This window comes from Micropterus dolomieu, linkage group LG20 (genome assembly GCF_021292245.1).
Source record: "Micropterus dolomieu isolate WLL.071019.BEF.003 ecotype Adirondacks linkage group LG20, ASM2129224v1, whole genome shotgun sequence".
Taxonomy (NCBI): Eukaryota; Metazoa; Chordata; class Actinopteri; order Centrarchiformes; family Centrarchidae; genus Micropterus; species Micropterus dolomieu.
Window position 1 is genome coordinate 25,495,594 of NC_060169.1, and position 13,311 is coordinate 25,508,904.

General features: G+C 40.7%; 1 protein-coding gene across 4 annotated transcripts in view; it reads left to right on the top strand.

The window, feature by feature from the left end:
* The window catches only part of tln2a (talin 2a), a 93,590-nt gene that overhangs the window by 9,769 nt on the left and 70,510 nt on the right, over positions 1 to 13,311 (top strand). The window lies entirely within an intron of this gene.

A 13,311-nucleotide genomic window follows, 5' to 3' on the forward strand; every position in this document is an offset into this window, starting at 1 on the left:
CCCCCCATCCCCGTGTCTGCCCCCCTGTCCGGCCCAGTGACAAATCAATACATAATTAAATAAATAATAAAACAGACAAAGGAGTATTTTAATACTCTCTTGTTAAAGTAAAATCTGTCTGGCACAATATGGTATCCAGGTCATTATACTCTATACCAGGCAGGACAGGTTTAAAGAAAAGGGAAAAAAAAAAAAAAGATCAGACATGACAGATCTGACAGATGCTTGCTGGTTCTTTTTGTGAATTTTTTTGATTTATGTTTTTCTTGTTTTATTCACGGTGATTAGTATTGAGCTTGCTCTGTTATTGTTCAATATTTCAGTGTGAAGAGTGCATGTTGTTTACAAGTGTCACCATCACACATGGTGACACTTGGCCACAAGCAGGTGAAAATGCTTTAACACTTTGTACTGACAGGATGAGCCTCGTCCCTCATTTCTCTTGAGAGACTGTTTGGAAATAATCATCCTTGAACAGTTTTCCTTGAACAGTCTTTTATTTCTTTCATTTTCTTGTTTCTTTTCAGATAGTTTTGTGTTCGATGTGTCTCGCTTTGTATCTCTCTTAAACATATCCATACTGACGCTGCAAAATTCTGCAAATGGGTGGCACCAGAAATAGCATTTTAAGTGGCTGTTAATGTATGACTGTTACACAATCATACTGTCAGTGCTCCTTGCCCTTGGCCGAAACCTTTCTGTCTGAAACAGACTTGCTTGCACTCCCCACCTCCCTGCAATCCTCTGATGTTGCTTGTGGAGGTTGTAGAGTTTGAATAGAGCTATATAAGGGAAACCATTCTTTGTTTATTAGTTAAGGGAGAGAATATGGTGGGAGTGCTGCCAGGCCTCTCAGAGCAGAAAATGGGGACAGAAAGAAGAAGATGAAACACCACTCAAACAGAGTACTCTGCTATGTAGAGCTGTAAACATTTTTGAAGGCGGTGTTATGAGTATGGCAGTTGGCTTACATTACATGTGGAAAGCTCATTGTTAATCAAGTGGCTGAAAATGGTCTTTGATATGCACACCGTGCTATGGGTAGTGTGCGCTAATGCAGCAAGCATCAAGTGTACAGTAGTTACGTTAGCTGCCTCCCGGTGACTTCATCTGGTGGACATTTTCAGTAGAGTTATGAGCAGTGGAGATTGTTGGAGAGAGGCCATCCACCGGCTGCATGCTATAAGCTCTCTGCTAGCTCGACTTTTAGTTTAGCAATAGTAGTAGTTTTCTTAGTGTCCTGATTATAGTGTGATGGTGGTGAGGGGACAATCTTTGTATTTAAAAAAAGACCACCTATCCATGGAAAACACATTATATTAACTCATTAAGAAGGCTTATGTCTATCAGGAGTATATTTGTGGTTTGGGTGGTGGAAGGCAATAGCGGAGGTGGTGCTAAGTCATAAGTTGCAATGCTCAGATTTGGTTATCAGCTTTGTATGATCACCATGGCTGCAGAGTTTACTGCTAAATTAGATTGTTTGTTGAATGCACTCTGCATGAACTGCACGCTGTTGAACAAGGCCTTACCGTCAACTTGTTGGTGTTTATATTTGTGTAGGAATAATGAAACGCATGGGATTTCATGCTTCATAAGTAATAACAGTATATACTTATTTTGCAAGGCCACTGTCTGCAAATGGTTGCATTATAACTTCAGTTCCCAGTTTTAAATAAATTGATATAATCCAATATCATATTTTCTGCTTTGCCAATTTAAAATAAGATTTTTTTTTTTTTTATAGTAATCTTCCAAGCTTAAAGTTGATGCGCACAGTGTTTCATATCAACATGTCTATGGAGAGCTTGTTCTCCAGCTGGCAACAAGACAAATGCTGCATTGTAAGATTTCTCTCTTTAGATGGACTTTTGGGCTCGAGGTAGAATGCCAGCCTTGTCCTCAGTTGGGTTACTTGTCTTCCCAGCGCAGAGCACACCCTCAGTGAATTTCTCGAGGGCATCCCCACCCACCCCTTCACCTTCTCGACAACATGATTGACTGATGTCTCTCCCTTTGAGGGCTGAATTCCCCTTTGTTACATATACTGTTTAAGTCAGGCATCCTCTCAATTAGCTACAAAATTATCTGTGTTCGTAAGGCTGGTAGGCAAACAGCACGTGGGAAATGTATTGCTGGCCGCTCTTAAGGGAATGCCCATGTGGAGACTGATTTTGAATTGGCAACATGCATCTTTTGGATGGTGGATTTAAATACCAGTTACAAGTGGCAGATGGGAAATGGGATATTTGCTTTTGATCTATTTTCCCTGTCAAGTGCAGCTTGTTCCCTGATTGGAGCTTTGTTAACTGCGCTGCCAAGCCTTTTTACTTTCACACAGCAGGTGAACGCTCCTGAGCAACCTGGCATCCCTGTGCATTTTTTTTTTTTAAAGTCATGCCATATTTATGGCATAGTGTTAATACGCAGGTGGACATAAAGATACTGAAGGAATAGAAAATATTAAAAAAAAAAAAAGTTTATTTGCTTCCTTGCTGAGAGTTGGATGAAAATACACACATATCTGTCCATTAGGCTAAAATCAGTATCTCTATATTCATAATGGAACACATCACTATTTGCTTGTGAAAGAACCCACAGATAATTATAACAAGTTCCTCTCCACTCTTTGGAACCTTTTTATGGAGTCTTTCAGCTACCTGTTTTGGTTTTCTGGCCTGCAGCTTAAATTTTAAAAACGCTCTCACTCACCACTCTCATGCAGCTGTTTTTCTGTAAAAACGGTTTCAAATGCTACTTAATGCTCCGTATGCTACTTGCTCAGGACCTAACGACAGAGACACACAGTTAGCAGCTAGCTGGTCAATACAGTGGAGCATTTAGCAGCTAACAACAAGATATTCAGGAGTTTGTAGAGACCAAAACTAAAGGGAGAGTTAAAATTGGACTTGCATTAATCAAGTAAACACAAACATGACTCTGAATAAATGCTAATGTTCCTCTGTAACTGGTAGAAAGGTTTGCCATGTCAATGTATGATAAATGTATATTCTGATTACAACTTGTTTCCACTGCCCCCATGTTGCCAAAAATATCAGTTATTGCAAGTTTAAGTGTGACATTAATGCAAAAAGGTGATTATCTCAGATTAGTGCAAAAACTGGAAACGGGGAAACGGCTAGCGTGTCTGGCTCTTTTCAAAGGTAGAAACTTTACCTTCCAACATCTCTAAGTTTTATTAATGAACATGTTGTATGCTTTGTTTAATCCACAAAGAGAGTGTAAAAACATCAAGTCGATGACAATGGAATTGTGCTTTAACGATTTCCTAGCGATAGGCTAAGTTAAGCTAATTGTTTTCTAGCTCTAGCTTTGTATTTAGCGAACAGACACGAGTGATATTGATACACTCAACAAGAAAGCGAAGAAGTGTGTTTTCCTTCATTCAAATATCATGGTGGTATACATAGAGCACTCTAAATAAATGGGCAGCATGTGGCATTGTTAGCGTTAAAGTCCCCCCTTAGAAATAAATCTTTAGAGTTGAGTTTGTCATCTTCACTGTAGTAATCCCAGCGTTCTGCAGCATGCAAATTCATAGTGTTGGTCTCCTTAACTCCTGTCACTGCCTTTGGTGCTGTTTTGGTATTCATGCTGAAAGATAAGCCGTCCTGGTATCAGCACCAGTCTGCTGACCCAGCAGGAAATGGTAGCAGCCAACACCCCCCTCCCCCCGAACCTCAGATCAATCCACCACCACATGTTCCCTCTCTATCTCTCTCACTTTTTCTTTTTCTGCCATCCAAATGTACCCCTCTCTTAGTTTCTCTCACCCTTATCTCTATTTCACCACCCTGCCCGTTCTCCACTCAACCCCGCAGCTAGCAAGCATGTCAACACCTCAGCTGAAACCCAGTCGCAGGGATGAAATGACACAGGTTACCTTGCTGGGCCGTAAATCAGCACACGCATCTGGTAAATGGATGAAGGATGGCGTATTGATGGACAGAATATTCACACTGCCTGTGTGACATTTTGACATTTTTTTTCATTGCGTCTGGGTATCTAAGAAACTGACTCCTCTAAATGATTTGTGATGACTGGAAATAGGTCACATGAACTTCATTTAGTTGAAGTTTTGTATTTATTTCACCAAGGACATCATCAAGGACACCTCGTGATAAATAAATGGCCTGAGATTGTTTATTTGCAAATAAAATTCACAACTGATTATTTACACACTGTAAATGATTAACTCGATCATACTTGCAGTAGATTGTTACACTAATCAGATAATGACTGAATTTTAGTTGAGAAAAGTTGTTTCGACACTTATAACTTGTCATAGCCTATGAACCAGTTTCAGGTTATTAAAATGTCTAACCAGAACCTATCTTCAGGAGGGATTCACCCCAAAATACAATGTGTGTTTGGTCCTCTCACAGATTTAACCTTGTGTCATGTCAGATTCGAACCAGAATGATTACATCCATGATCCACTATAAGATGAAAAGAAGGGGTCAAGCTCTTTTACAGCAGGGGGATATATATATATATTTCTCTAGAAATATGTAATGGTAGACAACTACAGACAACTACACAACACGTTGTACATTAATGTGAAATCATTACGGCTGCACAAATTGGGCGTTTGGATTGAAACCAACAATTTAGCAGAATATCCGTCTTGAATAGACACAATGACGGTGCCTCCACTGTGTGCTCCAATGGCTTCCTCACTGAGGAGCGTGTGTGTGTGTGTGTGGGGGGGGGGGTTCTTTAGATATAGTAATTTGCCATTTTAAAATAGCTGCAACCATGGCATGTTTCAGCTTATCTCCAAGCTCTCAGTCTTCATAGCCTGGGATCTTTAAAAGCAAGAGCTGTGTGTGTGCACATTCTCAAGCATGTGTGGTTGCCATTGCCATCTGACTCCCCAAACAATGCTGAGTATTTAATGTGTATGAGGTGGATTGGGAGCGGCTCCTGCCTGCTCCTAACAATAGAACTGACAAACAAGGGGCCAGGCTTTCACTATGCAGACAGCATTGAAAAAAACAGGCTTGGAGTAGCTGGATTGTTCACCCTCAATAGGCAGCTACAGCCCTGTAAGGCCTTTACCTCCGCTGCCATGTTCATCTTTAGTTTCCCTGAGCCTCTACTCAGCCACCGGCCTGCTTTTTAATTGGTTCTCCAACCTGGTGGTTAGCTTACCTGCCTCAAATTGTTATATCTTCAACTTGCCCTGGAATTGCTCTAAAGGTCTTAAGGAAAGTGTCACACCTAGAAACACCCTCATCTATTTGGAAAATCTAGACTGCAAAAGCTGCTAATGGAAAAAATCCTAATTAAAATGTATGTCAATCCATATAGCTGACTAAAATGGGTTCTGGAAGCCAAAGTGGCTGGAGCTACAGTAGCAGACAGTAAAACGTCTGTTCGCAGCTGGTCACCCAATGAGCGGATTAGAGGACTCTCATATCTTTACAGCTGAGATGCAAAAGAAGATTAGGTTGGCAGCTCATGAAGAGGGACGGCCCGTCCTAATCTGCAGGACTGCCGGGGTGAGACACACTTTTTAAACTGGGCTTTGATTATTTAGAGTATTTTGTAAATGATGTACTCACTTTTGTGGCTGCTTATGAGCTTTGTATGGGGCGTTTGTTAAGGTGAGTTTAAGAGTGAGGACGCCAGTAGCCCATGTGTGCAGGCCAGTATGAGAAGCAAACCCATTAGGTAGTAAAATGTGGTCAGAAATGTAGAGAATAGTTCCCTCTAATCAAATCTGTTACTGATAGTACTTCTCTAAGTACCTTATGTGGCATTCTCATTAGCTGGGATGCCATTTCTGTTCATGTAGCACCCAGACATCAGCAGTAATGGGGTATGTACATCCAGACCTCAGTGGTTCAGTTGTGTTCCACTGTAAACATTATTACAATTATCTTACAGCAGCTTAAAAAATGTACCAAACAATGACTTAAGCTATTTTACTCCAACTATTCACATTGATTTGGTTGACTGGGACACTGAAGTCAGCTCCTTGTTACAGTGTTGTTTGATCTCACATCCATGTTGTGATCTCCGCTCCAGGCGGTTCATTTAAAGTGACCAGGCTGTGTAACCAGAGCACAGTATCTATCATACCATGGAGCGCGAAACTGTGATTTGATTCAAGCTGCTCTGCTATGCCACGACTGCTTGGCAGCTGGCAGCATGCACAACCTTGCTTCTCTGGAAACCTTGTTCTGGATTGATTGGGAAGGGTGGGTTGTTTTTTTTTTTTTTTTTTTTTTTTTTTTTACTGAGGGTTTATGTGGTGGCAGTTTTGCAATTTGACTCTGTCTTGAGAATCTGAGGTATTTGAAAACATTATTCAAATCCCTGTGTAAATTGCATTTATTTGTCCAGCCAAGTTATTGTTACAATGTGATTTATTATTATTTTTTCAATGTTGCATTTTTTATTTTGTCACAGAATAAAGAGAGAATAGGCTTGAACTTGTTTGATGTCAATGAGTGCACATGTGGTATCCTGAGTCATTTAAACCCCAGTCACCTGCATGACATCCTCGCCTAAGATGGTGGAAGAGGAAGGATCTTTCTGACATGACCTGCCTTGGGAACCATGCCATGGCAGCGTTTCCCCCAGGGACGAGGGCTGGTTAATTAGTAACAAAAAGGAAATGGGTGACAATGCACCACAAGTAACACATTTGGGCTGGAAATGCTGGCCAGAATGGTCAACTGCCTCAAAATCTTGCTAATTTATACTGAAAAATGTACATGCTGAAACCCTTTCAACAGTTAATGGATTGTTTTTATGATTAGTGCATGTCATTATCCTTTGTAATTGTATCACTTCATATAGGCATTTTGTTTCAATTGAATTGTGAGCCAGGGATATGCTTTTGCCATTCCCGTTAACTATTGTATAGTGGCTGCTCAGAGGATAGTAAGCGGGGCAGACTTGCCATCATTTTTATTTACTGCTACAGAGGAGAGGAACATTGTAAATGCAATTTCCTTGGACTACTAGTTAAGAATGTAGGCTTCAGAAAGCAATCACTTGAAATGGTATGGGGATTTGTTTTAAGGCTATAAGAAACAGCTCAGATAATCCCCTGATTTCCAGTTTTGTGTTGCCTTATGTACTGTGTCTTGCAACCCCAGTCTCTGTTGCCTCATACCTCTGAATTTTAGCTTGCAGGGTTTATGCCAGTCTTTCCCAACCTTACAGTATGAAAATAGGTTGCCCTGAAAAATATCTTTTATACTGGATTCCAGCGCTGATATTCTGCTCTAATGGCATTTTACTGCAGACACTTCCAGCAAACCTTGAAAAATCCACCTTTTTTATATTTGTTGGAGAGCCTATAAAACTCTCTCACTTCATCTTGTCTGTCATTAGTTTACAGTGTTCTGCCAAAGAGCAATAGGACACACACAGTCACTTGCACACAGGGGCCCACTGTCGAGCTACAAGTGTAAACCACAAATGTAAACACATTGTTGCCTGGATGTTGGCTGGATGGTTTGATTCCATTCATGGAACTGGGAGTCGGCCTGAACAGTGACGAGGGTCTGTGTAATTGAATTAGTGGCTACCCCCTCCACCCCCACCCCTCTGGAAGGGCAGGACTAATCATTGAGAATCTGTGCCCTCCCAAGACAAGGTCGAATAGTTTCCCTGTATAGAAGAGAGGGGGGCGGGGTGTGTGTGTGTGTGTGTGTGTGTGCACGCGCGAGCACGCATCCGTACCTATTTTTGTGTGTAAATGTGGCTGTGTGGTGTTTGATTTCCAGAGATTGTCTATACCTAGACCAGATTAAATGCTGTGTCCTGACCCCTTAACCTCTGATGGGAAGGGGGGTGTGTGTGTGTGTGTGTGTGTGTGTGTGTGTGTGTGCGTGCGCTACCATGTGATGCAAGGCGACAGCTGTTCTCCAGATGTCCCCAACTCTCCACCCAAAAAAGGGAAAAATAAGCTAATGAAAGAGATTCTAAACCCCAAAGAGTTATAGATGAGGCTTTGTGAATATTTACTGTATTTATTTTTTTAACTTTATATATTTTTAGTACTTTATTGATTCTAGAGCTGAACCAATTACTTTATTAGTTAAGTCAATCAATACAAAATAATCAGCCACTATTTTCCCAGTAAACATAATAATCAAAGTCATTTAAGTAATTTTTCAAGAAGAAATGTCGAATATTCCTTTGTTCCACCTTTTCAAATGTGAGGGTTTGCTTCTTTTCTTTTGTATTATGTGTTAATGAACTGAAAATCTGAAAAAAGTTTTTAGAGTTACCTGGTCCGCAATTTTGTTATAATATGCTGTGTGCGTAGTGTACTTTATTGGGGACACACAATTCGGCAGATAGCCGTATTATGGCCATTTAGTATGTAGGACTGTTTCTGGAAGATGTGTTGCTATCTTGCTATTGAACTTTGCAAATGACAATTTTCAATGTTTTGAGCACCTGAAACTAAATATAAATGCTCACTATTACATATGTGTGGTATTAGAAATCGCAGAGCTGGACATTTCAAAACAACAGTAATAAAAACAAGTGTGCATGGGGAGAAAATGGTTCCCATAGCCATTCGGCATTAATGAAACGATATCCCTTTTTTAACAGGTTGGTGTAACAAGAGAACATTCCGGTTTTCCAAATCGGTGAATGACTAATCTTTGACTTTTTTTTTGATTAGAACCTCGTTGTTCTTGACTCAGAATGGTATTATTGCTGCAAGACACAGTTCCCCACAGTTGTATTACTGTTGAAAATAAATTCACACACACACAAGCACAGCGAGAGCAGATGGTTTGTGTTTAGAAAGATGGAAGCATTATTGTTATTAGGAGCGGTGCACCGCTGGGTTCTGTTGAAAACTGATGTCATTAACTTTAAATAATTGACTCGCCGTGGAATTACTGAAATTCTAGCTGATATTTGTCCAGAAATGTTACCTTATCTGCTTCACACAGGTGGAAATGTGAATGTTTGCTAGAACTCCTCATATTAACCATTTTTCCAGGTATTATGCACATTAATTAGTACTGTTGCATTGGTGCCTTTTCTATCTCTACTTTTCTGTAAGTCTAGTTTTTCTAGAGGCCAACAAGTTATGAGTGCAGTTCTAGGCAGGTGGCTCCCAATGTGAAGACAGCTGGTAATGAGTCCTGCACCACATGAAGAACCCCCTACCCCCACCCCACCATCTTTTTATTAAGTTCACATCCCATGGACCCATTTAGCTAATTGCATATCTGGGTCTTATCCATGAGATTGGCGGAAGACAGCAGACAATTAGTTGGTGGGCTTTAGTCTGTGTCGCAAAGCTGAGCTGCACTTTGCATTTTAGGCTTTTATGCTTCAATGTGGAGTTATTTGACATTGCAGTGTTGTGGCCTGCTGGAGGAGAGGTTTGGGGGGGTAAATGCCCCAAGTATGTGGTTGCAGAGACTATCTGTCTCTGCAACCACATGCTGTCCCAGCAGAATGACTGCGCTGAGCCAGTTGTCAAACTGATGTGTGTTAAATTAAGGGATGTTCAACTTTATCCACATTTTAGATGGATTCCAGTTGATATTAAGCTTTGATATAGGTTACTTGAGAAGGGAATGTACTTTCCCCCTGATATAGTGCATCAATTTGAGATTGTATGATGGTTACAGTTTCAAAAAGTTGTCAGGCGAGCTGCTTTCCCCTGCTACCATGCTTTATGCTAAGACAAGCTCACTGTCTCCTGGCTATAGCTTCATATGTAATAACAGATAAGAGAGTGGTATCAAACTCTCTGCAAGTAAGAGAATAAACGTATTTAACTAAATGTTGAATTGGTCCTTTAAGATAGGCAAGTTTATCTAATACAAAAGGTTGTTGGAGAGTGTGGATGGGAACGAGTAATACTTTCCCCTCAGTGTACAGCTGCCATTGTTCTTTGAGGTGGCCTACAGCAAGGAACCCAGACCCTGTTTGTTTTAGCGGAGCTGTTCAGTGACAACAGCTGTGTGCAGTAAACCTGGTTAAGAAGGTGATTTCAAATGTATGTTTTTGCTAGGTGGTTATTTAATGTGCCAAGATGCTTTATTTTATTCCCTCACACACACTCCCTCCCTCATACATATTCATACACACCTTCGGTAAGTAATATGAGTTGCCACTTTGACCTGTAATCCAGCTGTGTTGATGGTGCGATATGTTGAGAAGTCATAGTGTGCAGCTTTATTAAAACCTCATTTTTGGGGCTGGAGCAAGGTGTTTCCCTGGCACCATATTGTCTGAACTGTCCCCACTCTGTCCTCCTCTGCGGTGTGTGATTAATGAAACTGGAGGACGGGCGGAACAATAAAGTCTCCAGTGGCATATTGTGCTTCTTAAAGATTGCCAGTGGCAATGCCCCTGCACCCCACCTCTGGAAACCATAGGGGACCACAGGAGGTTCCCCACTCATTTATCAGCAGCCTTATTTCCTGTCATTTTTTTGGTCATGACAGGTTTGACAAGATTCAATCTAACAAAATATTCTGAGAGTTGATTTCGATTTTTAAGCACAAAGTAACTACTGGTGTCGGAGATGTCATGTTGAATCCAAAGCAATCCCCCTCGGGCACAGAGAAGAGAATTACAGGAATGCAAATGTCTCTTAAGTTGTGTGGGATAAGGTTTCTCTCCCTTCAAGCATATTTTGTTTAATTTAGGTGCTCACGTTTATTTTCCTGGAGACAGAAGACTTAGCATTTCTCCATTGGAAAGAGCTTTAAAATAATGTGACAGAGATTCCTTTCATATTGTGTGGTTGTTTGAACTGTGAGAAATCTTCCTTCTAATGTTTTGTTGTGAGGCCTTGTTACTTGGCAATTTAATAACCACTTACTATTATGGAGTACAAACACTGTAGAATACAAACATTGTAGAATCCAGTTTAATCAACATTTGAGGGATCATTTGAATGTTAAAATAACACTGGATCGCACATTTTGCTACTTTGCCAGTTTGAACAAACATATTCCTTGAAAGGTGAATTCTTGTTGACTTTCAAATTAAGGCGGAGCGCAACCAATTTTTAAACATCTTGCAGATCTTGGAGTACCGCTACATATGTGAAAAACCTTTTGTGTCTCCAGAGGGAGCTGCATGAAGTCTGATAAATCACCTCTGGTGATGTCACTTGAGTCAATGTCAGTTGGGTCTGAAGACTACAAGTTTTGATATTGAAAAAAAATGTGGAGTCAGAAGTTGGTGAGCTTACCAGAGCTATGTAGGCCACTCATCTCCGCTTGAGACCAGCCATTCGAGGCTACATTCGCTGCTAATGCTAAGTAGGTGGAGAACTCTTAAAGTAGTAGGGATTGGAATGATCTGTATTACTTTAAAGATTTACACAGCTGCCACACAATACACCCACAAGGGCTGATAGATACGTGTTGACAATTAAAATTAGAGAATTAAATTGAAAAACTGTTAACACCTGTGCCTAAGAGCAGATTTGCATGTGAATTAAATGGAAAAAAACGCATGGAAACAGAATTAGACCCTGCATGACTCGGATAAGTGACACATTCCACAACCTTCTTTCCCTTTGAGTCTTTGTTCTTTAGTGGCAATGCGCTAGGCTAGATAGATACTATATCCATTCCTCTTGGGGATATTAAGATTCTACTAATGGAAGCCATCTTGTTTATTTTTTTATTTTATTTTTTTAACCTCCTCAGTGGAATTTGAAAAGAGAGCCACTGTGTGAATCCGTTACCCTTTCCTCCTCCCTGCCAATGTCAGCAAGTTAATGACACTCAGGGGACAGGTTGCTCTCAGGGAGTCTGATGAGTAAGTTGGTAATCAGAAGCCGGATACATGGTTAGCGGCACCGGCCAATGTTTGCCTTCAACAGAATGCAGCTGTTTGGATTTTACCCTCTAACATTACATTGTTTGGAATTCTTTGCTCTTTGTTGGATTCATTGGTGGCTTGAGATGCTGCAGTCCTGTTTTCATGTGAAAAATTCTTGGTCCTATCACACCTGTGGGGGGGGGTGTGTGTGTGTGTGTGTGTGTGTGTGTAAAACCAGATCTCTTCACCTGCGTGTAGGTTTTCCTGGCTGATGCATTATTGCTTACAGCACAGCCTTGTTGAGTGTGAGTGGCTGTGTGACTGCGGTGTGTGCAAAACCTCACGATGGGGTGAGAGCCTGCAGTGTGTTGCTTTTCCCTCCAGTGATCCACCTTGAGAGTGTCTCTCACTTGTCCCCATCAGTCTACAGCCTGTCAGTGGAGCGGCTGCAGCCCATGTCATTAGCTCTGGCTGTGGCCATTATACTTTGCAGCCTGGACAGGTCTAATAACCCATAGTGTCTTTTCTGAAATATTCTACTTGTCCTCCTATGGAGAATTATTGTCCAGAACATTTGGAAATTTAACGGCAGCAAAATACCACACATACCAAACTGGCAGCGGACCATGCTATACTTGACTACATGTGGTCACTGTTGTGTTGTAGACTTAATATGATAATATGAATCAACCGCTGCAGCACTTTCAAGGTGTGTCGCAATAGATCCACAATTGACATAAAGTGACCAATCTAAACCCTCCAAAGGCTCTGCTCTCATCGCTCCTTGATGAACCCTGTCAGTTGGATATCATTTAATAAAAGTGCTGACAGCTGTGTATTTGTTCATGCTACTCTGTGGTTATATGGCAGGTGTAAGTGTTTTAGAGGAGTGAGTTTGATAAAGCTAAATGTAGCCAGTACAATCAACAACAAAAAAAATGCCCTGAGTGGCCCCGATAACAAACTGTACAAATCTCTTTCTACAAAATCTGAGTAAATATTTGCCTTGGGCACCACTAGGTAGGACAAGTGCAACTACCAATAACAAGTTGGAACTGTTTAGAGACCTCCTGAATTTGAAATTGGAAGTTGACTCAACTGTCGGTGTACATATTTTTATGTTTTGAATTCTTTCTCTGGTATATTTCACTATTAAATCATTATATTATACTCCTATACTGAATGTGTTTGTCTGCTTAGAAAAACCCTATTTGCATTGGTGCATTGGCAAAGCAGCTGAACTGTGATGTCCTTGCTGTGTTTGTTGGATTTTGAATTTGCATTCATCCACTTAACCAGCTGTAATTGTGTCCTTATTATTGAGAGCAAGATTCTAATTATTTTGCATATCTGGATTTCGTTTTGCATTGGGTGTTTCTTATCCTCATGTGCTGCCACATATGGCATAGCCTATTACAAATATCTAAAAATACTGCGCTGAGCAGTTTGTGCCTGGAGATCTCTATGAAGCAGGATCACTTGTAAGTTTAACCCTACTTGGCAATAAAACTG